General features: G+C 43.8%; 1 protein-coding gene and 1 pseudogene across 12 annotated transcripts in view; both read right to left on the bottom strand.

Annotated features, from left to right (window-relative positions):
* Positions 1-16,122, bottom strand: part of LOC128593804 (60S ribosomal protein L27a-like) — a 28,046-nt pseudogene extending 11,924 nt beyond the window's left edge.
* Positions 1-25,486, bottom strand: part of FOXN3 (forkhead box N3) — a 391,460-nt gene that overhangs the window by 63,482 nt on the left and 302,492 nt on the right. The window lies entirely within an intron of this gene.

The following is a 25,486-nucleotide window of genomic DNA, read 5'->3' as shown; positions in this document are numbered from 1 at the left end:
AAATGAACATCCTCCTATCAGAGGACTTTCTTTTTTTCTTAGAGACAGAGTCTTACTTTATCACCCTCGGTAAAGTGTGAGGACATCACAGCTCACAACAACCTCCAACTCCTGGGTTTAGGTGATTCTCTTGCCTCAGCCTCCAAGTAGCTGGGACTACAGACACCTGCCACAATGCCTGGCTATAGAGGACTTTCTTAACTGCATCTAAGTACACACTTTGAAAGACAGGACAGACACGGCAAAGCTTCGACCAGAAGACTGCCCCAAGAACCAGTAGAAAGCTTCAGGACAAGCAGTTCACTTCAGGCCTAACACCACAGAACAATGACTGAAAAGTGACCTGGGGGAGGCAACCTTGACAACAAGGAGAAATACGGAAATTAATTACAGGGCTCTATGGAGAAGGTGTTCAAACCTTCAAGCTTATTTTATAGCACCAGGCCAGTGGCTAAACGTGAGTTCAGGGATGCATTAAAAACATAACCTATTTTTATACCAATGAGCAACAGAAGCCATGGGAACAAAAGTCTCAAACTAAGGCAGAACCCTGCGTGTGCAATACAAACCCTAGCGTGGTGTCAGGGCCACTCAGAATTACCACTAAATGTAGCGTGGATTTTATTATTTGACAGTAAATATAGTGGTAACAATGATTATTTTGTTATGACTGTAATTCTATTCCAGCAAAGTGTCACATGCTATAGCGTTCCTTCCTTTCTCTGGGATGGTGTTCTATTGCCATGACAACCAATAACATTCTGCACACCACAGAGCACTGTATCATGTATCGCCATGGCAGAAAAGGAAATGCCATACTGTACTTAAAAGCCACCTTCTTTTCTCTCTCTCTTTTAAAGTCTGTTATCACTCTCCATGCATTATTTCCCACACCATATTATACATATGACCTTTGGTTGCAGTCAGATTTGTGATCTGCGAAGCAAAAGCCAGGAAACCTTGCAAATCCCTTAACATTTTATAACAAATAAAGGATAACCAAGCTGCATTATTCTGGTTTTTCTTCAACACAGTTATAAAGAACTTGCTTTTACCAACTTCCTCATTGGATCAAAGGCCTTTGTCAGACTTCTGCAAATATCTGTCTCATGCAGCAAGAACTTTCTCAGTGACATTATTGGGAAATGGCGTATCTTCTCTATGAGAATTCTCTAATACATGAAGCAATGCCTCTTAAAATAACTTTTTTTTCGTTTTAAATATCTTAACAAAATTAAAAAAAATCATATCATACTCTTACTTCCCTGTCTACCTAATTTTTTCTCGGGGACTTCGTTGTCACCATGGAAACCCATCACTGGGCACTGCTGTGACATATGATGCTCTCTGGGGCTGATGCCACTTGGGAATTGCCCTGAGTCCACCCACTGGGGGCTTAGCTGGTCTGGCCAGAGAATCAGCCCCTGCTGGGGTTATGCCAGCTCATTCTAACAATCTGTCTCAAATTTTTTAAAATGTGGAGAGTCCGATTTTCTTGCTGGGCTGATATTTTCAGAAACCTGAATGATGGTAAAGCTTCTGACTGAGGACCATGCTCCAAGTTCAACCTCTGAGTCAGAGGACAAGGAGAGGGAATGCAAGGCTGAGGTCAGAAAGGACCCCGGCAAGGCTGTGGCAGGTGGTCCTGATGTCCAACCTCCAGGGCCCTCACTGGGTGGGCAGGGTCTGGACCACCCCAGATTCCAGGGCCAGCCTGACTGCTTTGGTCTGCCCTTGCCCACCACGCAGGGAACATGAAGACAATGCAGAGGCTCTCCTGGGAGACCATCTAGGGTGCCAGCAGCCGACAGCTGCCCAACAGTTCAGATGGGGCTTGTCTGTCCACCTTTGTAAACTTCCTCAGGGTAAAGAAAATTCAGAAATGCTCAGGATTCAACTGTGCTACTTGGCAGACCCCAGAAACCTCAAAGTGCTAAGACTTTCTCTTTGGAAGTGGCCAGAAACCTCTACAAGAAGCACCTGATGGGGACGTAAGGTGGAAATTCTCCCACTAACCTGTCAATGGTGGAATCGGTGTGTGTGTGTGTAGCACTGAAAAAACTCTGGGGAAGAGAAGTTTCTAAGGAGCTCTAAGGTGTGGAAGGCAGAAGGGACGGGTTCTCATGGGAAGCAGGTCTTTCTATTCACGGACAATTTAGTTGAGCACCTTATAATCCCAGGAAATTTTATGATAAAGCATATAAATGTTTTTTTTTTTTAAATCAGCTCTGTAGAATTTATTTTTAAAAAATCTTATTTTTAATAAGAAACCAACACAAATCTAGTATTTTAAGTATTTGTTACAAGTAAGACAATAGGCCCATTTGAAGAACAGATGAGTCTTGAAACATTAACTTCAAATGTGGAACTAAATAATCGACTTTAGCGTTTGATTTGAAGTTGAAATCTCACTAAGGTCATACAGAGTATAAGGAAACGTAAAAAAACCATAAGGTGTAACATACTTATAAGCTTAATTAGACTTATAAGAATTGCCTAAGTGCTCTGGGAGGCTTGTTTGTTGAGTCAGGCGATTGAGCACTTATAAATTTAATATGTTCGATTTCCTTTACAAATGCAGTTTAAAATGTGTAAAGGAGTTTAATTAACTAAGTTTGCAAATTAGACCAAACATTAATAAGAGGTCCCCTTAAAGGTGATTGTTAAAAACTACTAGGCTTATAAATAAAATGAGATCTGTGAACAGCTCTTAAAAGCCTAAGGAGGGGTGAGGTTTTAGATTTTGCAACTTTAAAAACTTACTGACATACCTACTATGTGTCAGGTATTATGCTGGGCACAACTGGGTAAGTTCTAGCTTTTATATAATCATCTGATCCCCTGGCAGGGGAGATTAAAATATGAACCACCTAAATAACTTACATTACGAAACAGGCGCCAACTAAGAAAGGCATAAAGTGTTACAGGCAGGCAAAGGAAGGGTATCAGTGAAGACAGCATAGGGAAAGTAATTTTGAACTGAATCTACTTTGAAATTTGCTTTTTAGGGTTTGTGAGTCTCTATTCTCCCAACCTTACAGCCCCCTCATTGCCTGCAGCCCTGAGTTTGTCTTATACATTGATGCACACTCCTACAATCCAATTAACTAGAATCTCAGATTTTTAAGTCTGTTAGAATTATGTGTAAAGGTTAACAGGATGTGAGTGTAGGTCCATCAAGCTCTCTTAAAGACTTTATGTTATGAATGTTGTAACACCTTTGATCAGAATTCCCTCTGTTTTCTTTGTGACCCTGGTTCTTCAATCCCACCGCCTTATAGGTGAGGTTACCAGATAATCGGCCCTTGGACAAGTATTCTTCTATCATAAATAGGCTTATGACTAACCAATTTTAGATGAGCAGCTTTATTTCTAAAATTAAGTCTAAAAACCAAGGATGTCTTTCTGGTGAGAAAATAAATTCCCAAGTGATGGGGTTTAAAGGAAGGTGGGGTGGGGGGGCGGGGAGTGGAATCTGGTTGTTTCTGACCATTAGTCAACCAGGGAGACTTTGATTTACTTTGCTGGAATACTATGGCTATCAGGAAAGTTTTAAATTATTCTTCATTAAAATTTATGGGTTGGACTGTGCCCCATCCCCCCATATATCAAAGTCTTAACCAGTAGCTTGGAATCTGGTATTATTTGGAAAGAGGGTTGTTGCAGAGAGTAACAGTTAAGATGGTCATACTGAAGTATAATGGGCCCTAATTCAATATGGCCAGGATCCTTATAAAAAAGGGGAACTTGGATCCAGATAGAAACATGACGGAAAGGCCATCTGAAGACTGGAGTTCTGCTGCTGCAAGCCAAGGAATGACCACAGCTGGGAGAAAGGCCTGGAGAAGTTCCTTCCCGGGCACTAGCAGGACTCTATCCTGCTTTCAGACTTCTGATCTCCCGAAGCATGAGACAATAAACCTCAGTTATTCAACTCACTTGGTTTGTGGTGGAGCTCACCACTTGAGCTCTGCCTCCGGACACATAGCAACCAGTATCACCACCTGAGCTCCGCCTCCTGATACATAGCAACCCACATCACCCATATGTCAATAAATGTACTGACATATTTTATTACTCCAAGCATTAACAGAAAATAAGCCCCACTAACAGATTTTCTGACAATCTCTAAGAGTTATCTTCAATTGTATCAAACTCATTACAATAAATGCCTAAATACTACAATCATATTATGATTCCCCACTAGAAGAAACCAGGCTCTTTGATGAAATGGGAGATTCCAGAGCTGGTTCAAGGAATATGCAAGATGAACCTTAAATATTTTACACCAGAAAGGGCAGCGCCTGCGGCTCAGTGAGTAGGGCTCTGGCACCATATACCGAGGGTGGAGGGTTGGAACCTGGCCCCGGCCAAACTGCAACCACCTGAGCTCCAGCTCCTGACATATAGCAACCAGCATCACCACCTGAGCTCCACCTCCTGACACATAGCAACCCACATCACCACCTGAGCTCTACCTCCTGACATATAGCAACCGGCATCACTACCTGAGCTCCACCTCCTAACACACAAGCAACCCACATCACCATCTGAGCGCCACCTCCTGACACACAAGCAAACAGCATCACCACCTGAGCTCCACCTCCTGACACACAAGCAACCCGCATCACCACCTGAGCTCCACCTCCTGACACACAAGCAACCCGCATCACCACCTGAGCTCCACCTCCTGACACACAGCAACCCACATCACCACCTGAGCTCCACCTCCTGACACACAAGCAAACAGCATCACCACCTGAGCTCCACCTCCTGACACATAGCAACCCACATCACCACCTGAGCTCCACTTCCTGACACATAAGCAGCTGCATTAGGGTCTCATAGAACACGAACCCTACTGTAAACCATTGACGTGAGGAACACGCTCCTTATAAGAATCTAATACCTGATGATCTGAGATTGGAGATGTAATGTGCTTGAATCATCCTGAAATCACCCTCATCCATGGAAAAATTGTCTTCCATGAAACTGCTCTCAGGTGCCAAAAAGATTGGGGACCACTGGCCTATACATTTTACTTTTTTATATACCTCAAGTTAGACTCCAAGTAAATGATCTTGGTCAACATGCTGGCACCCCTCCCGCCACCCCCCCAGCACCCAAGAACAAGTTTTTAGTTGCCCTGGGGGTCTGGCTGACTCCCATTTGTCCAAACCATGATTGTCTATGTCTCAAAAAAGAGCATGAATGAGGCTGCAATACTGACATAAACTGAGGCACTTGTTTGCTGGGGAACGTCGTCTCAACAGCCAGGAGTAAGCGCTTCTCTTTCTTTTAATACTTCATCAATGGACTCCATGCTGCCTACTCCATCTAGATAAAATAAGACTGATCAAATGTTTCCATTCAGTCATGTTGTCTTTCTTCCTATTGACATAATAAAACTAGCAAGTAAACTAAGGAAATGTCTGTAGAATGTCAATCATGTTGTTTTCAAAGGTTCTAGAGCAGTGGTTCTTCTGAGCTTTTCAGCGGTGATGATAGCAGGCAAACACTGAGGTGGCCCCCAATGTATGATCTCCCTGTCCTTGAGGGCAGATGAAACCTGTATCTGTCTTCTTGTAATAAAATATGGCACAGGTAACGGATGGTCTCTTACAGGAATACCTTACATTATATAAGGCAGACTAGAACAAGGCTTTCTCCGAGGGCCTTGATGGAATCAGAGGCTGGTGAGGGCAGGTGCTCTAGCAGCTGAGAACAGATCCCAGCTGACAGCCACCAAGAAAACAGGGACCTTAGTCCTAACATGGGCAAAGAACTGAATTCTGCCAACAACGAACCATAGGCAAGCTCCAGCAAGGAATGCATCCCATTGACACTTGCTGGCGGACTGCTGAGAGCCTAAGGAGAGGACCCAGCTAAGTTGTGCCCAGATTTCCAACCCACAGAAACTGAGATAACTGTGCTAAGCCACTATCTGTTAGTAGTTTGTGATGCAACAAAGAAAACCAATACAGGGATGATGTCTTTTGGCAACCTGATGAAATAGAGGGAAATCTCTCATTAGCAAAGCACAGTAAGACACATGTTTTGAATATACTTTCAGAGATTTGTCAGAACCCCTAAAACTCATCGGTCAGCCCCTAGGATTTTCCTGGACCCTGGATTAAGAACTTTTCTTTTTGTCTAGTCACTAAAACGTATTGCAAAACTTGGTAATGTCTAGGAAACTGACACAGTCCCAGTATATAAGGAAGAGGTGTTAGACCATTTCAACAGTTTTAAAATGCAAATTTATATCATTGTTTCATTCTCAATCTGTAACACAGAGCCACATTTTAATATAATATCATCTTCTACTTTTTTAGAGCAATAAAAAGCATTGATTTTAAGAGAAGGCAATACCTTGTTTTATTAGGAAAATATCTTCAATCCTGTCTTTGCTACATTAATTATAGGAACAACAAGAACAAAAAGCATGGTTTGCAGAAACCTGAGTGTTTTAGGAAGGACATGATTAGGAAGATAGGCTCTGTTTACTACTTGCTCCACAAAAGAGAACTTGTTCAGAACTAATATAATACCTGGAAGAAATTAATTTCCTAATTCAAAAGTTCCTTGTGGGGACAAATTAGAAGGAAAATGAACAAAGAACAACTCTGGGTTTCAGTCCTTGTTCTATTACTTCCTAGTTGTGTAGTTGGGAGGAAGGCCTTTTATTTCTGTGGGTTTTCTTAACCATAAAATGGGTTGTTCTGAGGATTAGATGAAATCATAATCATGAAAGAGCCTCATGCAGTGCTGGGCTTTGCATTAAATAACCAACACAATCGCTGCAGCCCTAAGGAAGGCAATTCATTCAACTGGCCCGAAGAGGGGAAGGGAGCAGATGGTGGATGACGGTGAGGCCAGACACTCTTCCGCACCCACACCTAAAGAAAGGAAGAGCGGTAGTTGCAGGGACTAAAACAAAGTCTCCCCAAAGACAATACTCATCAATTTACCTACTCCTGGGTAACACTACAGATGCTTCAGACTTAGTCAAGGATTTTGCTGGTCAAAGAATAGAGAAACGTACATAACCCTAAGACAAAAAACTCTACTGAACAAAAGTATTTATTTATTAAGGAAGCTCTTACCATTCTGACCATGGTATTAAAGTAGCTCAGCAGACAGAACACCCTTCTACCCTGGTGGCTGTGGGATCACATGAGGGGAGGAAAAAACAGCCAGGATCCCTTCCCACGCAAGAACACACTGCAATGACAGAAATTAGATGGGTTGTGGGAATAAATGTTCCACTGCTGACGCAGGAATTAAATGCTTCTGACCCCTCACTAGTAGGAAATAAAACTTTGAACAGCTTTTCTTTTGCATGCGTGCATTTTCCCTGGCCAATGCCCTGCCGGTGCTGGGGTGGAGGACCACGTGCAGGGCTGGGCACAGGTGGCAGGGTCTAAAGGGTTGCCCCTCTGTGGACACTCCGCAAACCCAGTGAGGGATGCAAGGAGGTAGGGTGATATTTAGAAGAGCGAAAAAGAGCCACAGCCACAGGCTCCAGATGAACACAAGGATGCCAACGGGAGCTGAACCAGTCCTCAGGGCAGCCAAAGTCCCCAGCCCCATGGCCCAGAGTCTAACCAAATGGTCCCACTGGCCTCTTACCCTTGAAGCTGTGCAGTGAGAGAGGGTACAGCAACACCAGTCAATGTCTTTCATTAAAAGTCAAGGCACTCGACACCATGAATTCACTAGTCTGAAACCAAAGTGTTATAGCAACCACTGATTTTCCAGTGGTACCTCCATAGGAAACCAAGGAGGAAGGCCTGTTCCACCATGTTATCATGTGGTTTGCTAATATGTCTGTATATCCCTTTGTTCCCAAGAGGACTGTGAACCCCTCCAAGAAGAGATAATGGCCCTTTCATTTCTGTTTGCCAGGGATCTAACACAACGCCAGGTATGGAACACTCAGAAAACGTCTCCTGAATGGCCAGTCTCTGTTACTCCCCTCTGTTTACCTCCCTGGAGGACTGCCTCCTCTCTGATTCCCTAGCAGACATCCACTACAATGAAAGCCAGGCAGTGTGAGATAGGATTCCAGCTCTAGCCTTCACTAGCTGTGTGACCTTGGGCAAGTCACTTCACCTCTGTGGGGGTCACTTCCCCCCAATGGATTATTGACATTATCTTCCGTATAGGGTGCATGGGATTAAATATACATAAAGGGCTTAGCACCATGCCTGGCATTCAGTAGGCACTACTTAACTACTTTTATTATTATTTTGAAAACAACTTATTTTTCACATTTACATGCAAAGTTTCTTGTCTGTCTCCCTCACAAGGCTTCCCAAGGGCAGAATGTAGTTCATCCTGCATACAGTATTCCTGACGGACACACTTTTTCCTTCACTGATGACTCCCAGACATGAAGAACTGTGCCAGGCACCTGGTCGGCCCCAAACACTATTACATGAATAGAGAACATAAGCTTGGGGCTAGTGCAGGTTGCATCTTTCTTTCAGTTTTAAATTGCATAATCATCCTCACGGTGCTTTGTCTTGTCTCTCAATGCAGATGGAAGTTTTTTACTTTTTGTTGAAAAAATAATAGCTCCCATTTATAAAGTATTTTCACAACCATTTTCTCATTTGAGCTTCCTCACAACCCTGTAACGAATCCCCCTGGTATCCACTGGAGGGTACACACCCAGCAGCTCTGCTAAAGCCTCAGGACCTGTGGCTGCTGCTGCTACTGCTACTAAGGAAGCTCCTCCCACCCCCAGTTCCACCCGCCATCCCACCTCCTACTCCGACTTGATGGGCAGGAGCAGGCCTGCCTGATTTTTTTACGTTGATCTACTTGGGGGTGATTTTATTATATTCTATTAAATTAAAACAACAACAAACACTTGAGTTTATTTTCTTTGTCCCAAACTGCTCTTTTAAAATTTTGTTTTCTTTCCAATGAAAACAAAATCAGTACATGTTTGCCACAGGAAACTTGAGTTAAAAACAAGAAGAGTATAAAGAAGAAAATTAAAATTACTCACACCCCCATAGGAAACTTGCTTTGTAGGAAATATTTGCAACAAATGATTACTGTTTTGCCAAAAGAGATGTTAGCATGGTCTGGTGGCTGCATGGAATTCTGGGTATCAAGAGTAGGCCAGGCTGGCGGAGAGGAGGGGGTTGGTGGGGCCTGAGAAAGTGAGGGGACCCGGTGGGGAGAGGCCAAGGCTGAAGAAGAATGTCACAGATCTAGGCCTGAGTCGGTGGGAAGGGGCAGATCTGATCTGGGCAGCTCCACGGAGGGAGTTCAGAGGGAAAAGGGAAGCCTTCTCAGTTTCATTAACTAGACTTTTGTTAGAACAAGGCTGGACACTATCAGCTATTATGAAAGTCCTAGCCAGGGGTCTTCGGGGCCCTGAAAGGAACATAAACAGAACTACTACATCTGGAGACAGAAGGAGAAGTGACAGCGCAGCGGCCCCATGCAGCCCTGTGCCCTGGACTGGGTTTGCACCTGTGGCGCCTTGGAGCTAGGGCACAGGGCAGAGCTGCTATGCCTCGATCCTTCTAAGATCGGGCAGATGGAAGCAGGGGGACTTAGGAGGCACAAAGGGGTAATTGATTTCTAGGTTTGCTGGAATCAGTTAGCTGGGGGCTAATTATGCAGCAGCAAATTATGGCCACTGAGTTGACATTTGCAAGCGCTGGGAGGGACCCAAATGGGAGCAGGTGCCAGCAGCCACCACTTGAGTGAGACACAGGTGAGCTTAGTGTAGTAGGGAAGTGGGGACCTATGTCCCAAGAATGCTATCTGCCCTTAGGGTATAACATTTCCTAATTATACCTGGGTTAAGCCTAGATAAAGTTACAGGCGCAGCCCCCTGGAACCGTAAAACTTACTACATTATTGTGCCTTTCCACACTGGGGCCTACTCCAGGTTTGGAACCTGCTAGTGCCATGGTTAGAAACCAGAAGGTTTCTATGAGCTAGAATCTGAAGGCCAATTCTTTCAAACTGCTCCTCTTGATACACATGTCTGAGACTCATTTTATAGCTTTGAAACACAAACCGTTCAGGTATACACAGTTCATCCTGCATATAGCATGTATTACCGATGCCCCACAGATTCCAAGTGCTTTAATCAATGAGATTCCTGCCTCAGCTATTACTGTGACTGTGAACTGTTGTGATCTTCTATCCCTGTTTCAATCGATGTAAACCAGGGCAAGAAAAAACCAGACCCTTAATTATATAACGGGGAAGGATTATATAACAAAGGTCCTGATCCAGCTTTAACTGTGTCTGTGCCGGCCTGGGCGGAAAGTGCTCATCCTTTCGTAAGTAACACCAGCCGTTGAGAGGTCCGCAAACCATTTTTCAATATTGGTTCAACTAATCCCACTCACTCACTATCGACAAAAGTCCCCTGCTCTTCTAACCTTGTTTTTTCACAGCACTGGATGAAGCGGCCCCATCTCAGGGTGATGATTTGTTAAAACGACAGTGCAGCAGCCATTCCAAGACGCAAACGCAGGGGTTAAAAAGCGAGGGCGTCAATTTCTCAGAAAGGCTGGTCTCCAGTGCCCAGCGTGGCAATGATAATTTCATAACGTTGCTGAAGTCTCTCCTGCCATTTAAAAATGGCAGGACACTGATCACTTGTGACAGGAAACATTTGCACTGAGAGATATTTGAAAGCTACAACAGCATTTTTTTGTTGGAGGAATCTAAGAAACAATAACAGTAACGACGAAAAAGAACAACCTCCCCTGCCTCTTCCTTTCAGTGTGTGCTACGAAGCAAAATCATCCCTCTTCACGTCTCCTGTGTGTCTTTTACTGATAGAAATTACATTTGAGGGCACCCGACACAAAGGACACTTGTGCAGCAATGTGCCTTGTAGATGACATTTCTTCTGAACCTTCAGGAGAGATATTGATTTAAGGCTACCAAGATGCTGTGTATGCAATGCAGCTGCCATAATGAACCCACCCTGCATTCCACACATGTGATTTAAAGCAAGTCTGGAAAGCTGAAATCTAATTGGAACAACATTAGTTGTTCTACTTTACTCTGCGGAGGAGGACAAGAAAGACCAGGGCAAAAAGTGATGCTTGGTGGCATCTGAGGTCACATAAGGGCTGCTGAGAGTATAAATTCTATACTCTCTAATACCTAGCCATCACAAGTCAATCCATGAATGAAGTTAGAAGCTGGAATTTCCCATCCATGGGGAGGTGGGGGATTTTAAAGACATGGTAAAACTATCTATGGTATTTTTAAAAGTCACATAAATGTAATCATCCTTTCAAATCTCTTTCCTGAGGGTCAATAGGTTCTCCTTCTTGCGTTTTCTGTTTTAAAATCTCTGCCTTCTCCTCCCTCCTCCCCCAACCCCGAAAAACACAGTATAATGGTTTAATTTCAGAAGATTCTGTGCCCAGGAAAACTTTCCGAAGTCGGAACCACAAAATTGGGAGTCTCTAGAAATCTCAGAGGTCTAGATGTGAGATTCAAGATCCGAGTTCAAGTCCTAACACTGCTACTAGCAGGGGGACTTTGGACCAGTTCCACAATGCCTCCTGGGACAGTTTATCATTTGTTAAGAGGAGGAATTGAAATAGATGAACTCAAGTCCCTTGGCCTACAAGCCCCAGGACTGCAGTCCAGCTCCCTGTTTTCTGATGGAACCACGTCACAGGAGGCGTGGTGTTGGAGGAATCAGAGAGGCTGTATCCGTTCATCCCATCCTTGCCCGACTCTGTCCCTCATGTAGATCCCAGAGACCTCAACACCCAGGTCAGAAAACCAAGCTGTACCTCTGATAATCAGACTCCCCCACAGATCATCTAATAGCCTTGATGTGCCTTCAACAGGCACATCTGAACTGCCTGGATAGACCCAGGGGAAACCAAGTCAAATTCCCCCAGTCCAGGGGGATGTACTAGGTGTTACAGTCCCCAGGGCTTCTGTGACCAAGTATCACACACTGTGGCTTGAAACACCGGAACTTTAAGCTCTAGAGGCTAGAGGTGTTGGCAGGGCTCCGCTCACTCTTCTCTGTGGAGGAGAATCCTTCTTTGCCGTTTCTGGGGGCACATCTTGGCTTGCAGCCACATCATTCTCATCTCCAAGCGGACCTCTGGCCAAATTGCCCTCTTGTTGTAAGAACTCCAGTCATACTGGATTAGGGTCCACCCTAATGACCTTGTCTTAATTATACCTACAAAGACCCTACCCTGTTTCCCCGAAAGTAAGAAATAAGACAGTGTCTTATTTTAAGGTGTGCTCCCAAAGATGCGCTAGGTCTTATTTTCAGGGGATGTCTTATCTTTCCTGTAAGTAGGTCTTATTTTCGGAGAAACAGGGTATTTCCAAATAAGGTCACCTTCACAGATAGTAGAGGTGGGTTAGGAGTTCAACATACTGGGGTCAGGGAGGGCACAATTCAACCCAGGGGCCATCACATTTTGAAAACTAAACTTAAGTAAACAAATGCATGAGGGAATGGCCAAAGCCCACTTCTCAAGGTAGAGGCAATTGAAAAACCTAGCTGGAGAGGTATTACGGCTCTAGGGAAAAGATACTCGATTTTTAAGGATCGGGCAGGTGTTGAGCTGGTGAGGAAAGCAGCACTCCCCATCACACCCCACTCCACCCCGCCTCTGCCCCATCGATGGCCCTGTGCTGGGCTCACCCTGAAGGTGCCCATGTGTTCCTGTCTTGGCCCACCCAGTCCTGGTTGTTAGTGGTCCCGCCCCATCCCCCGCTGTGGAACTCCTACTCCCTCTGTTAGTGTCAGCTCAGATCACCCCTCCTCGAAGCTGCCCCATTCCCCCAGCAAGAAATGAAGTCACCTGCCTCTGACTTTGATGACACGTGTAACTCTACGCCTTTAACTGTAGCCATTGTGGCCTCTGACAACCACCCCCTAAGAGCAGGGGCTGTTTCTATCTCAATTCCCTGTGCCCGCAGTAGGTGACTGTAAATATTTGCTAAAATAAACCAGCAGGGAAAGGAGAATGGAGATAAATACCTGCTGTTTTGAAAACTTCACCATGGAGAGGGACCTTTGAAACCAGGGACGATTAGAACTTTGCAGCCTATTGATTCATTTCCTCACTGAATCTCTGACCTCTTTCTTTGTGTCATGAAAGCCCAGAGATAAGCTAACCATAAAGTAAAGAAGGGGAGCGTGCCCATCTGAGGGGCTTATGCCAACCACAATTGGCACCAGCAGCTCCTGGAAGTCATCAGCCAGGCGCGGTGACCCTAGAGGTTTCTGACAGAGGACGACACTTGAGCACCCAGCAGGTCTTTGGATCCATGAAATGCCTCAGTTGGAAGAGGTTTTAAAGACTGTAGCAGGCAGAATAATGTCTCCCCCAAAAGGTGTTCACACCCTAATCTCCAGAACTTGTTAGGCACGGAGAATAAAGGCTGCAGCTGGAATTAAGTTGGGGGAAACCATCTTGAATTATCTGGGTGTGCCCACTGTAATCACAGAGGTCCTTACAAGTGAAGGACAGAGGCTGGAGTGATTTGAAATGAGAAGAACCTGAGCTGCTGTTGCTAGCTTTGAAGATGGAGGATAGGGCCACAAGCCACGGGATGCGGCCTCTGTAACCTGTAAGACTCAAGAAAGCAGATTTTTCCCTAGAGCCTTGCCCATCCCTTGATTTTAGACCCTTAAGATCCATTCTGCACCTCTGACCTCCAGAATTAGAACACAGTGAATTTGTGTTAAGCCCTTAAGTTTGTGGTTATTTGTTATTGCAGCAATAGAAAACACTAATACAGAGATCCCCTGCTCTTCCTCCAGAGAGGGAAATTGAAGCCCAGGCAGGTTAAGAAGTCTTTTGGCCTGAGGTCACACAGCTAAGCAGCAGCAGAGCTGGCACTCATGGCTGGGTCCTGGGCTCTGTGTTGAGCAAGCCTTGCTTTACAATGCATTCCTTTCTTGGGTCACTAGGCCCCTGGCTCTCAGTGGAGGAGAAGCACGCATCCCAAGCAGCCATCCTGTAAGCCAGCATTATGGAAAGTCTGGCAGGGTCACAGTAAGGACTGGACATGGGAGCTGGAAGGAGCCTTTGAGAGCAGCAAACACCCAGTGCCTCCCTTCCCAGTGAGAATTCTGGAGTGTCAGTGAGGTTCAGCATCTTACCAAGGGCCCATGGGAGCTAACGGTAGAAGCCAGAGGCGTGGGGTTCTGGTCTGTGCATGGTGATTAGAAGCTGAGCCTTTGGATATTCTGGTGGGGTGACCTAATGCTCCCTCACCGCAAGATTAAAAATGCTCTAGCCATGGGGACAATTCTGGTTTTCTGGACTGGAGGGTTCAGTGAGAAGGCCTGAGTTCCAAGTCTTTGCAAAGTTCTATTCTCTGATGAATTCCAGCTTCTGACTACTGAGGATTCTGGGAGGTGACCTAGGGCAACTGAACCCAACTCTGGGAGTCCTCATGAGTCACTTATGGTCTAGAGCAGTGGTTCTCAACAGGACTGGTTCTCAACAGCAGTGGTTCTCAAAGGACTCAACTCCTTTTAGTTACACAGAGAACTGCAGAGTATTTTGTCTGTTTTATTCAGAGATATTTTCTAAGCACTTGGTAAATACTGGATGCTCAATAAGGTTGTGGATTCAACAAATAAACCAAAATACTGGGTATCTTTCAGTTAAAGTACAGTGGCATTTCTGAGCCTAAAACCTGATAATGAGTATCAGTAACAAGGCATTTAACTCAACTACATTGAGTTGTAAGTGAAATCTATCAATTTCTACACGGTTTTGGGGGGAGATTATGAATTAAAATTCTCGCTATTGGTAAGATTCTAGCTTACTACCCCTGCCGCCATGGAAATGACAAATAGACAACATAATTGCAGACTGCCAGTAATTAACATACACCCAGCTATAGCAAACACGCACGTTTAAAATGAACAATTATATACTAAAAAAGAGACTGCGAACAATCAAGGGGTAAAGGCAGAAATCTGTGAATGAGATGGTGTTAAAACAGTTAGATGTAATTCACTCCACTCTCCTCCTCCTTAAGAGCTTTTTCAGCAAAGAGCAGTGTTTCCTGTCAAGCCTGCGGAACCACGGAGCTGAATTGGTATCTCCAAACAGGCAATTTTCCTAGTTGTAAATAACCAGCAGCTTTGTGGGAATCAATTAGGAGGTTCCCATCCCTTCTTTGGAAGTCTTATTTCAGCCATCCATCTTCCTTTGTTAATTCTGTGAGCTGGGTTTAAGGGATCCAGAGAGAAAGATCTATTTTCTGTCCCTCAGATTTCTTGGGGAGGTAGTTTTTTACATCCTTCCCACTTAAAATTCAAGTAGAGTACTTTCAAGTCACTCTCCCTTTTCAAGGCCAGGAAACTGGATGGGATTTATGTACTATGTCTAGCAACAGAGGCGCAAGGCCTGAAAGAAAATGATAGAGTCACAAGGCGAGTGAAATTGACATAGGTATAAAGTAGCTTTTATTGTGAAGACGCAGATGGTCTGCAGGCCAAACCACATCCTCTAGAGCCGGTTCGTGACCTGGAAGTCCAACACAACACAGTTGCCTCACGAAGCCACTGTTTAGTCTTAGCCCTCACCTCTACTGTTATTCATTTTATTTATGGTGATAATAACAGAAATGACAATAACGATAATAATGATACTAGTATTAGAAACTACTCATTCTTGAAAAGCTATCATGTGCTCGTTATTTTAAATATATCTTCTTTCTATTGCTCACAATAATCTTGCAACACCAGTCCTAGGATCCTATTTTATAAACGAGAAAACTGAGGTTCAGGAAGGTCACGTGGCTCATATATTCTAAACCCAAGAAAATGTGAAGCCAGGTTTATGTCTGGAGAACTAATGATCCTAAAGATAATCTCGTCCCATGAGGCCACGTTCTCCCTTTTGTTCATCTGGCAAAAATTGGCTGCCCCCGCTGTGTAGAGTGCAAACATTTCCTTTCACTAAGTACAGCGAGAGGCTTGTTGAGGAACATGGTATGGCCCCACCTCAACAACCCGGAGAAGAGGAAGAGGTATGCTGAGCCCACCTCTGCCGCTGGTGCAAGGCCTTTTCCCGCAGGGTACCCTGGCTTCTCCATGGACACACGATGGTTCTCAGAAAACATCTCCGTAAATGGGAAAGCAGAACAGACCAGCACTTGAATCATTATCTCTTTGGAAAATGAGATGCAGTGAGAAAAAGAGCAACTCAATAGGAAAAAAAAGATCATAGGGTATGAACAGAAGAAACATCCAGTGGCCTTCAAACACGCTCAGTTAAGGAAATAACAACAAAGCAGCACTTTTTACCCAAGGAGGCTAGTGAAGACACTTGTGCAAAGACACTCAGGACAGTGTTCACCCACCCTGACACTGCGTAATATCCGTCACCAGGGGCTGCTTTAATACATAAGGTATATCCATACGGTGAAATACTCTGGAGCGGATAACGAGGGTGCGTGCACAATCCGCATGCACAGACACAAAACTATCTTTATGATTTAAAAACAAGGGGCAGAATAAAGCACATGTTGTGAGCCCATCTGGGTAATATGCAGAGCTGCCCACCCCCAGCTGGGTAAAGGCCTTGGCTATCAAATGATACATAAGAAACTGGTCATGGTGGTTCCCTCTGGGGAGGGGAGCTAGGGCACTGTATTTCTTTGATAGGAGAATAATTTACTTTTCACTACTTTTTGGGTATTTTTTGATTTTTAGTACGTTTTTGACAAACAACACGTTAAAAAGACAAGGAGAAAGGGCCTGAGAAGTGAAGTGCAGCAACCTACCTGGGATCCCACAGATTGCCAAGGGAGGGCTGGGCCTGGCTCCCTGACTCCAGCTCTCACCCAGCACTCTCTCCCCTGCTGCTGCAACTGTGTAGACAGTTTGATTTTCTTCTCTCTACGCCTCACTCAATACTTGCCACCCACAATAATCACTCTGGGAAAAATTGCACCGATTTCCCTGGCGCCGTGATTTTGTTAGTTAGCAGTGACTCTGATAAGCCTCAATTTTCCAATTAGCGCCCACCCACATCACTGACATTGCAGATGACAGCAGCTGAGCCAGAGAGAACTCTGTCCCTCTGACAAGTTCTACCCAAAGTGGTACAATGGCATTGCTCCTCGATGGCCTAGTGGCTCCCTGTCCAATTAAATGTTTAGATGGACTTTAGTTTTCTGCACAAATAGCTCATGCCATGCTTAAGTCCTCATGACTGTGTACAAATATGACACAGTCTGTGACTGATTCCTATCACATTTTTCAATTTCTACTCAGCCACTTCCCTACTAACCACTTACACTCTATGCACACAGCCCTGAGGGAGCTGCCCTGAGTTTGTAGAAATGCAAACCAAGCCTACCATGGTGGCTGAAGGAGTCAGACAGAAGTGGGCTCTGCATTTTGGACTCAGCCAATTAACCCAGCTCTCTGCTTTCTGGCTGTGAGACATCAGGGGATGCATTTACCTCCTGTCCTCAGCTTCCTCATGAGTCAAGCAGAGACATCAATGCCTAAGGAATGAACCAGAAAGTCTACTGGTTCTGTAGAAACAGTAAGTGAAGGTATTCACACCAATGATTCCTTTTATCACACTAAGCAAGCGGCCATTGACTATAAATAGTTTTGGGGGGGATTTTCTTCAGAATCCCACACTCTTGCCTTAGGGAGAAGTCATGTGGAAACCTGGAGAAAAGTGAGAAGTTATCACTGAAAACCAGATGAGAAGTCAGAGTCTCTGTCCCCCTTGCAAGAATAGACAAATACAGCCCTATTGGGGGTGTCCGCTCCATTCACAGTAAGCTATGAAGGGGGAGCTGCCCCTTCCCCCCCACACACAAGGGGAGAGCGCTGGGTCATCATGTTTTTTTTTTTTTTTTTTGAGACAGAGTTTCATTTTGTCACCCTTGCTAGAAGGCTGTGGCATCATAGCTCACAGCAACGTCAAACTCTTCCAGTAGCTGGGACTACAGGCGCCCGCCATAATACCTGGCTATTTTTAGAGATGAGGTCTCACTCTGGGTCAGGCTGGTCTCAAACCCATGAGCCCAGGCAATCCACCTGCCTAGGCCTCCCAAGTGCTAGGATTACAGATGTGAGCCACTGTGCCTGATGGTCACCATGTCTCCTGGACAAGGTGACTAGACCAGGGTATTCACACGACTTCAGGGACTATAATTACAATTTCCATCAGTCCTGAGAACTGGGCACTAGACCTGAGAGACAGTAAGCCCACCAGGGCTACTCTCTTCCACAGAGAATAATATAAGCTTGAACTAAGCCATTCTGTGCATGGTGTTAGAGAAAACAAAGAGGACACACAGGAAGGGGCAGAGAGAAGGCACCAGCAGTGCCTGCAGCCTTGGCAGCCTTCTGGTTCTTAGTCTTAATGATCTCTAGCTACAGGCCCAGCCTAAGGGTCCTGAGAGACCTTCAGCACTGCCTTCAATAGGTCCCTTCCCTCTCTCTCTAAATTATATATATATTTCTTTTAAGCTAGTTGCTCTCTGTTACTTGCAACCAAAGAGGCCTAAAACAGTCCTAATCCCATCTGTACAGCTTTCTATCAGCATTTGAGAATGGCCTGCAGATAGCAATTTCCTTTTTTTTTTTTTTTTTGGGTGCAGTTTTTGGCTGGGGCCGGTTTGAACCCGCCACCTCCAGTATATGGGGCCAGCGCCCTACTCCTTTGAGCCACAGGTGCCACCCAGATAGCACTTTCTATTTTAAGACAAAGGATTATTATAAAAATACTGAATTCGTGGCATTACCTTTATTTTGCCTGATTGCATTACTCAAACTGAAAGAGCTATGAATAATATAATAATAAAGATACCATTAAAGTAAAATATTTGACACTCACAAGATTAAAAGCTGAATACAGTAATCTTCTCATAATCATCATGGGATATGCAGCACTTAATCAACAATTACACCAGGAAAATATCCGAGACTTGATACGTGAGTACCAGGAAAAGGCAAAGGAGAAAAGCAGGAAATCAAGGCAAGGGGAGGAAGAAGTGTATCCAATCTAAATACTGCACGGATTATGATAAGAGAGTTCCACGTTTTCCTATCAAGGCTATGCACAAAGATAATAAAAACAATCTAAGAAATACATATACCAAACCAAATAGCTCTGTAGTGAAAGAGCTATTTTTAAAAACCACTTAGAATATTCACATAATTGTGACATGGTCCATTAATCAGGGTGTTTTTATTTTTTAACAGCTTTATTAAGGTATAATGTATACTTTCTTTACTCCAGGGTTTCTTCCACTGGTGCTGCCCCCTGATGGGAGCCGGAAGTGAAATGGCCCAAGCAGGAAGCAGGGGGGGCCACTTTGGCAGCAGAGAAGACCAACCCTCCCTCCTAGGAGGGTGAGACCACATAGCCTCAAAAAGCCTGCCAAATGATTAAGTATGCATATATATTCATGGCTAGAACATTTAATTAAAAAAAAAAAAAGCAAAACCAGATGCCACATCAAAATACAGAACTTCTATCAGTTGACCAGCCAAGTGTCTGTAACAAACTGTCAATATACGGAGGTGGTCAACGTAAGGAATTAGGCCTACGGTACTGATACCTACATGTGGTGCGTGTCTGGTCTATGAAAATTAGGCCAACTTAAAGAGGTGGTCCATGTCGGGAAGTGGTCAACTATGGAGGTTCTACTGTTTCTCAGGACCAAGAGGAAGTATCTCAACAACCTTGGGAAAGGAGAAGCCATTTACAACAGCCGCAATCTCTTTTGGCTGTCTAGGTCAGATTTTTACAACATGAGTTTTATTTTTAATGTTCTTTTTAAAGAGCTAATTCTTCATTCAGGATGCGCCCGTTGCAAGCAGCACAAACACCCGCATTGTATTATAAATAGCCTCTTGTAAGGAGGGTGGGGAAGATAGCAACAATTTTTAACCTACTTAGAGACAACCCATGACCTCTGCGCATTAGTCTTATTGTGTTGTTTTATAAAGAATGCATGCTAGATGATCGCCGATGAGGCCACAGGACAACTTTGTGAACACATAATAATACTGCACTTTTTTTTCCCTGACAGGATTTATTTTCCTTCTTCGTCAGGTAAATACACTAAATCTGACATCATGGGATAAAATTGAAGTAGCAAATGATCAATGCCAACCACAATAACACTGCTTCAGAAAATTACCTCAACAATCCTATTTTCACCATGTTCCATGACCCGTGGAGGTGAGGGAGCACCCTGAACGGGCACCTGGTAACTCGGAAGGAAGAATCTAAATATAGCTGCCTTAGCTTTGCAGCCGCCAATGAAACCACGTGAGTACTCTCTCTGGGATGCATCAGTTCACATAAGGGCTCCCCTAAGCTCCATCTCACAGGAGAACAAAAACAATAAAATGCTATATTCAGCCCTGGCAACATAAGAAAATCTCAATGCACTGATGCTAATGGATGCTCAGAGGAAAGCGTTATAATAAACAAACAAGCCTCCAAGATCCGACTCATACTCAACTAGTCAAGACATGCATTTAATCTTAACATGAGGTATGTAGAAATCTTTCATGTACAGAAAAGAACGGAGGCAAAATCACCCCTAAGAAACCAAGCAAAATGACATCAAGTTCCTGCAAAAGATAAAATATTTCCTCAGACATAAATATAATATATTGGGATTGGATTTTCCTGGCTTTAAATCTGACCTCATAATACAAATGCAACCCTAGGCAAGTTCCCAAAATAATCCAGGAGTCTTCAAATATTTCCCCCTGTCTAATGCATACCTACAAATGTCATCTACAAGCCCCTCTATTGTGTCTGCAGTAAGCAAAGAGACACAGGAATCTGCCTGCGGCCAAATTTGCTCAGCGTTCACCTACCGACTGTCACGAAAACCTTGCGAAGTGCGAAGAGTATTAAAAGGCAAACCTATTAGACTTTCTCTAGGTCTGTTGTCTGATTTCCTATAGGCTCTGGGCATGTGGTAATATGTAAGCTAAAATACACATACAAAAAGAAATTTGCCCTTCAGGGTAAGATATGCATAAGAATTTCACTTCAAAGGAGAATAAAGAAAACCACTTACCTTGTCTTCTTATAGCTATAAGAATGAAGCTTCTCCCTGCTTAACTTTCTTCTTAAGATTACAGAGAAGGGAAACACAAAAATTTAAGATCAGGGCATGTGAAAATCCAGTTATCCTTTGTACACCTAAAAAAATGCGTCAGAACAGTTTGTGGAGAGAGGCTGTGGTGAGGATGGGGTAATGTTAATGCTAAAAGGGTCCTTAAGAATCATCTAGGTTCAACCTGCTCTCTGCACTGAGAGTGCCTATCCATCCATTTCCTTCAACTCGTATTAACCAACAATCTACCCCATGCCAAGCACTATTCTAAATGCCAGGGACGTAGAGCAAAGAAGAAAGACTCTGCCCAAAGAGCTCTTCTTGCAGGGATGTGATGGGAAGATAACAAACATCTATACTGTTGTGTGGAGGGAAGTGCACAGTGCGTGTTGCTAAATCAATTTTACAGATGAGCAAAGTGAAGTTACAATTAGCAAAGTTAATCTGAAGGCAGCGGCAGGACCGGATAACCTGTTATGGTTTTTAAAAGTTTTTTCTACAGCAAAGGAATGCTAGAACACAAACGAAGACGTGGGGGAAATAAAGTATGATGAGCAAATAGACGTGTTTTTGGAGGCACGTGCAGAAATCAGGCATACACTCATGGGCATCACTCTTTAATGGGCATCTACCTTTGTCATGCTGCATGGCTCTACAGACCAAGCAGGTGAAACTTCAAATAGCAAGGAAGTGTTTCTGGGCACAAAATACCCCAGAACAAGAAATGTTTTCTTTGTTTGAAAATGGGAAACCACGTTTTACTATGTATTTCTAAATTTCTCGGCCTTTTTGTGCTTTCAAAAAGGCATTGGAAAGAAAGAAAAAAAGAAAGAGAAAGAGACAGGAGCTTGGTTTCTCCAGTTTCCTTTTCCTTAACCGCATGTTTCTTGTAGTACACATTTCTCCCTCTTATTTATAGCTCCTCAGCCGAAGGGTTATAAACCGTTTGTGAAATATGGTGGAGAAGAAGCCATTCCACTCACCAGGACCACCATTTGGAAAAAATGGTTCAGTGAGAAAGAAGAAATTTTTCAGGTGACAGACATAATGATAGAATTCTTCATTAATTCACATTTTTCTTCCTTCTCCAAAAAAGTAGAGCCTTTTCGGAGTGTGCTCTATAAGTGCTCTATAACTTTTGAGGCTACCTGGCAGGGGGAGGGCTGAGTAGGCCAGTATCCCACCCCCATACCCTTGCGCTCTCTCTCAGTATTTAGACTCAGAGCTTACATTCCAACAGGTCCATACCTTGCAAACTTGATCAAATAAGTAGGAGGAAGGGTATAGCTAAAGGGTGTAGGGTTTTGTTTTTATTTTTGGGATGATGAAAGTATTCTAAAATTGTGGTAATGGTTGTACAGTTCTGTGACTACACCAAAAAAAAAAAAAAAACTACGAACTGAACGCTTTAAATAGGGAAGTCTATAGTACGTGGGCTTGTGAATGACATCTTCCTAAAACTCTTATCATCATTTTCGCCAACCCCCACGTCAATAGCCTTTCTCATTACACCATCATCACAGCAGAGGATGAAAGCTGAGAACTGTTGTTTACGTTTTAAATGTCTTATACCTTTTAAGTTCAACGATCTACTTTCCTACAGCATATTTCCTCCATGCCTGGGTGTCGGCACCATAGTAGGTCCAAAGCCTACAAAGAGCACACCTCAACTTGAGGTCCCTCCTAGCAAAACAATGGGTTTGAGATGCTCAGTGTTCTGACAGCCACAATGAAGGACCATTACACAGGGTGGGCAGAGAATCTTGTCCTAGCCCCTCACCTCCTTTCTTATACTCTTTGGGGGATGGAGCTGTAAGGCTAAGGAAAAGATACAGTATGACCTGGTCGGAAAGGCTCCGATCTGGATTAGTGAGAAAATCAAACTAAATGAATAATAAGCCCTCTCTAACTCACATCTTCAATTTGGGAGTAGAGGAGAGACAGTGTCTTCCCTCCCTGTCTTTCATCAATCATCCACCCACCCAATAGTCCACCCACCCAAAAGTTAGTCCATCTGTCTACCCTTCCGTCCACCCATCTCATCACTTTCCAAGATTTTTCTATTGCAAAAACAGTGATGCAAATAAAATAATTTCTGTAAATTGCAAAGTACTTCACAAAGCTTAAGTGTGATTATTATAATAAAACATAAAGGTTATCCTTTTTTATTAACCTCTGTTCCTCATCCCTAGCTCAAAACCAGTTGAAGAGATTATTACACAGCCCAACCTGGCAAATAAGAAAACTTCAAACAATAAACTGGTTTTCAGGAGAGCTGAGAGGCCAGGGAAGGATTAGCAGAAGATATCAGATGTGATCTTACTTCTAGGCTCAATTAAACAGAAAATTCAATATACTTCTACTATAGGCCAGAATTATGGTGGGGACAAGAAAAGATGCAGAGGCAAGGTCTCTATTCTCTGAGAGGTTGGTAAACAAGCAAGTCTCATCATCTCTACCAGCACAGGCCTGGTCAAACCACCCTCATCCTCATCTAGGTTACGATAAGAGCCTTGTGACTGGATTCCACTTACACCCCCAGTCTATCTCTCTGCCTGTCTCCTCTGTTCTCTACCCACTAGACTAATCTTTACAAAAAGTAGACCAGTTTAAGTCTTGCTCCTCGTCAAAGACTTCCAATGGTTTCCCCCAACAATCAAAATGAAACGCAGTCTCTTTTTCACGACTTAGGCCTCTGTGTGCCGCTCCCAACTCCTCTCCTACCAGCTTTTGTCTTGTTCATTCCTCTAACTTTTGGCTTCTTTCAACAAGCCAGGTCTGTTCCTACCACAGGGTCTTTGTACTTGTCCTCTGTCTAGAAAGCTCGTCCTCTTCATAGTAGCCTGATGGGCACCTTCTCGTCACTGAGGTCTCTGTAGCAATTCTTCTGAAAGGCCTTCCCTGACCACTTTACCTAAAGTTGCAACCCCCACCCGGCCTCATCATTCTATCCCCACCTTGCTTTATTCCTCCTTCCAGCACCGAGCTGGGCTTGTCTGCTTCTCTTCTTGTTTGCCTCCCAACACGTTATAGAATTCCACAAGCCAAAGCCCTCATTACTTTCTCACTGCTGTTTCTCACTTAGTTATTGTTTTGCTTTTCACTGGCAGAAGATGATTTGTAATAAATGTCCAGCAGAAGAATCTTGTGACTTCATTGTTGGAAGTCATTCTCCCACCCCCACTTCCCCGATTGCTGGTTTTAGTTAAATTCAGCTTTGAGCTGATGTGGGCCTGAGACCCTGAAAACACAGAAGCTGCTGTATTTACAGATATGAAGCCCTGGGGGGAAAAGTCAGAGTGTAAGGATTTCTTCTGGAAGAAAAGATAAGTACAGGGCTATGTGCGCTGTTGCCATGTGAGGTGTGTAGACGGCTGCCTGCTTTCACCTGGTAGGGAACAGGCTAGGGTATGAAATCTACTCTACCCAAAGGAATACAATGAAAACTTCCTTTACTATAGAAATGATTTTGATTTGAAGTAAAATGAAAAGGCAAAAACTTCAATTAAGTAAATCTCAAGAGCAAATGATCCCAGAAATGGGTGAATTTTTTAAAAAAGCCCTTCTAATGGTTTAAACAGCTTATTCAAGTGGAATACTTAAAAATGACAGGAACTCAACCTCTTGATTTAAGAGCTCTGGAATTCAAGTGCTTCAAATTGAGAAAATAATACACAAGTAAATGGTTGTAATTTCTTCTTTGTGTATGCTGGCATTATATCCTCCACGATACAACTCTGGGCACGGTTATCATCCCTGAGTACCTCGCACCTCTCTCACGGGAAAGGGAAAGCCAGAGCAAACACCAACCTACTTGAATACCAAACATCATTCCTTAATTGAAATTACAAAGAAAGCTCTCGCCTTAAAATTATAAACAACGAATAAAATAAGTATTTCAGGGACTCATTCAAATGCATCTCTGAGAGTCCCAACTCAACAGATACGCTGTACTCTCTAAAGCTTGCCAACAGTGGGGTGGAATGTTCTAGAAATTCCCGTGGAACTACACAGTGTATTTACAGACCACCTGTAGCAGGACTGGCCTCTGTTGTTGCCCTACCTGTGTCTCCTCCATCCTCTTTTCCAAAGCCTTATTCCCTTTCATCTGACAGTCTTCACTTATTCACACTCCCAAGCAGACAGAACTCCTTAGCTGAGTAATACTTAGAGCCAGTGGCTGTCAGGTAAGGAGAAGTTATTTATAAGCATTGCAGCCCTTGACGTGCTGAGAGGGCAACTCAGCAAGGCGGACACTGTGAGGCATAGAGGCATTCCTTCCAGTAAGGATCTATTCAAACAGATGCCGCATGCTAGGAATGAAACAATAGCCTCCAAATTTTTCATGTAGACACAGTTATCCTGCAAGTGGGAT

The sequence above is a fragment of the Nycticebus coucang genome, chromosome 9 (assembly GCF_027406575.1).
Source record: "Nycticebus coucang isolate mNycCou1 chromosome 9, mNycCou1.pri, whole genome shotgun sequence".
Taxonomy (NCBI): Eukaryota; Metazoa; Chordata; class Mammalia; order Primates; family Lorisidae; genus Nycticebus; species Nycticebus coucang.
Note: the sequence above shows the minus strand (reverse complement) of the source record. Positions and strands in the feature narration are given on the sequence as shown.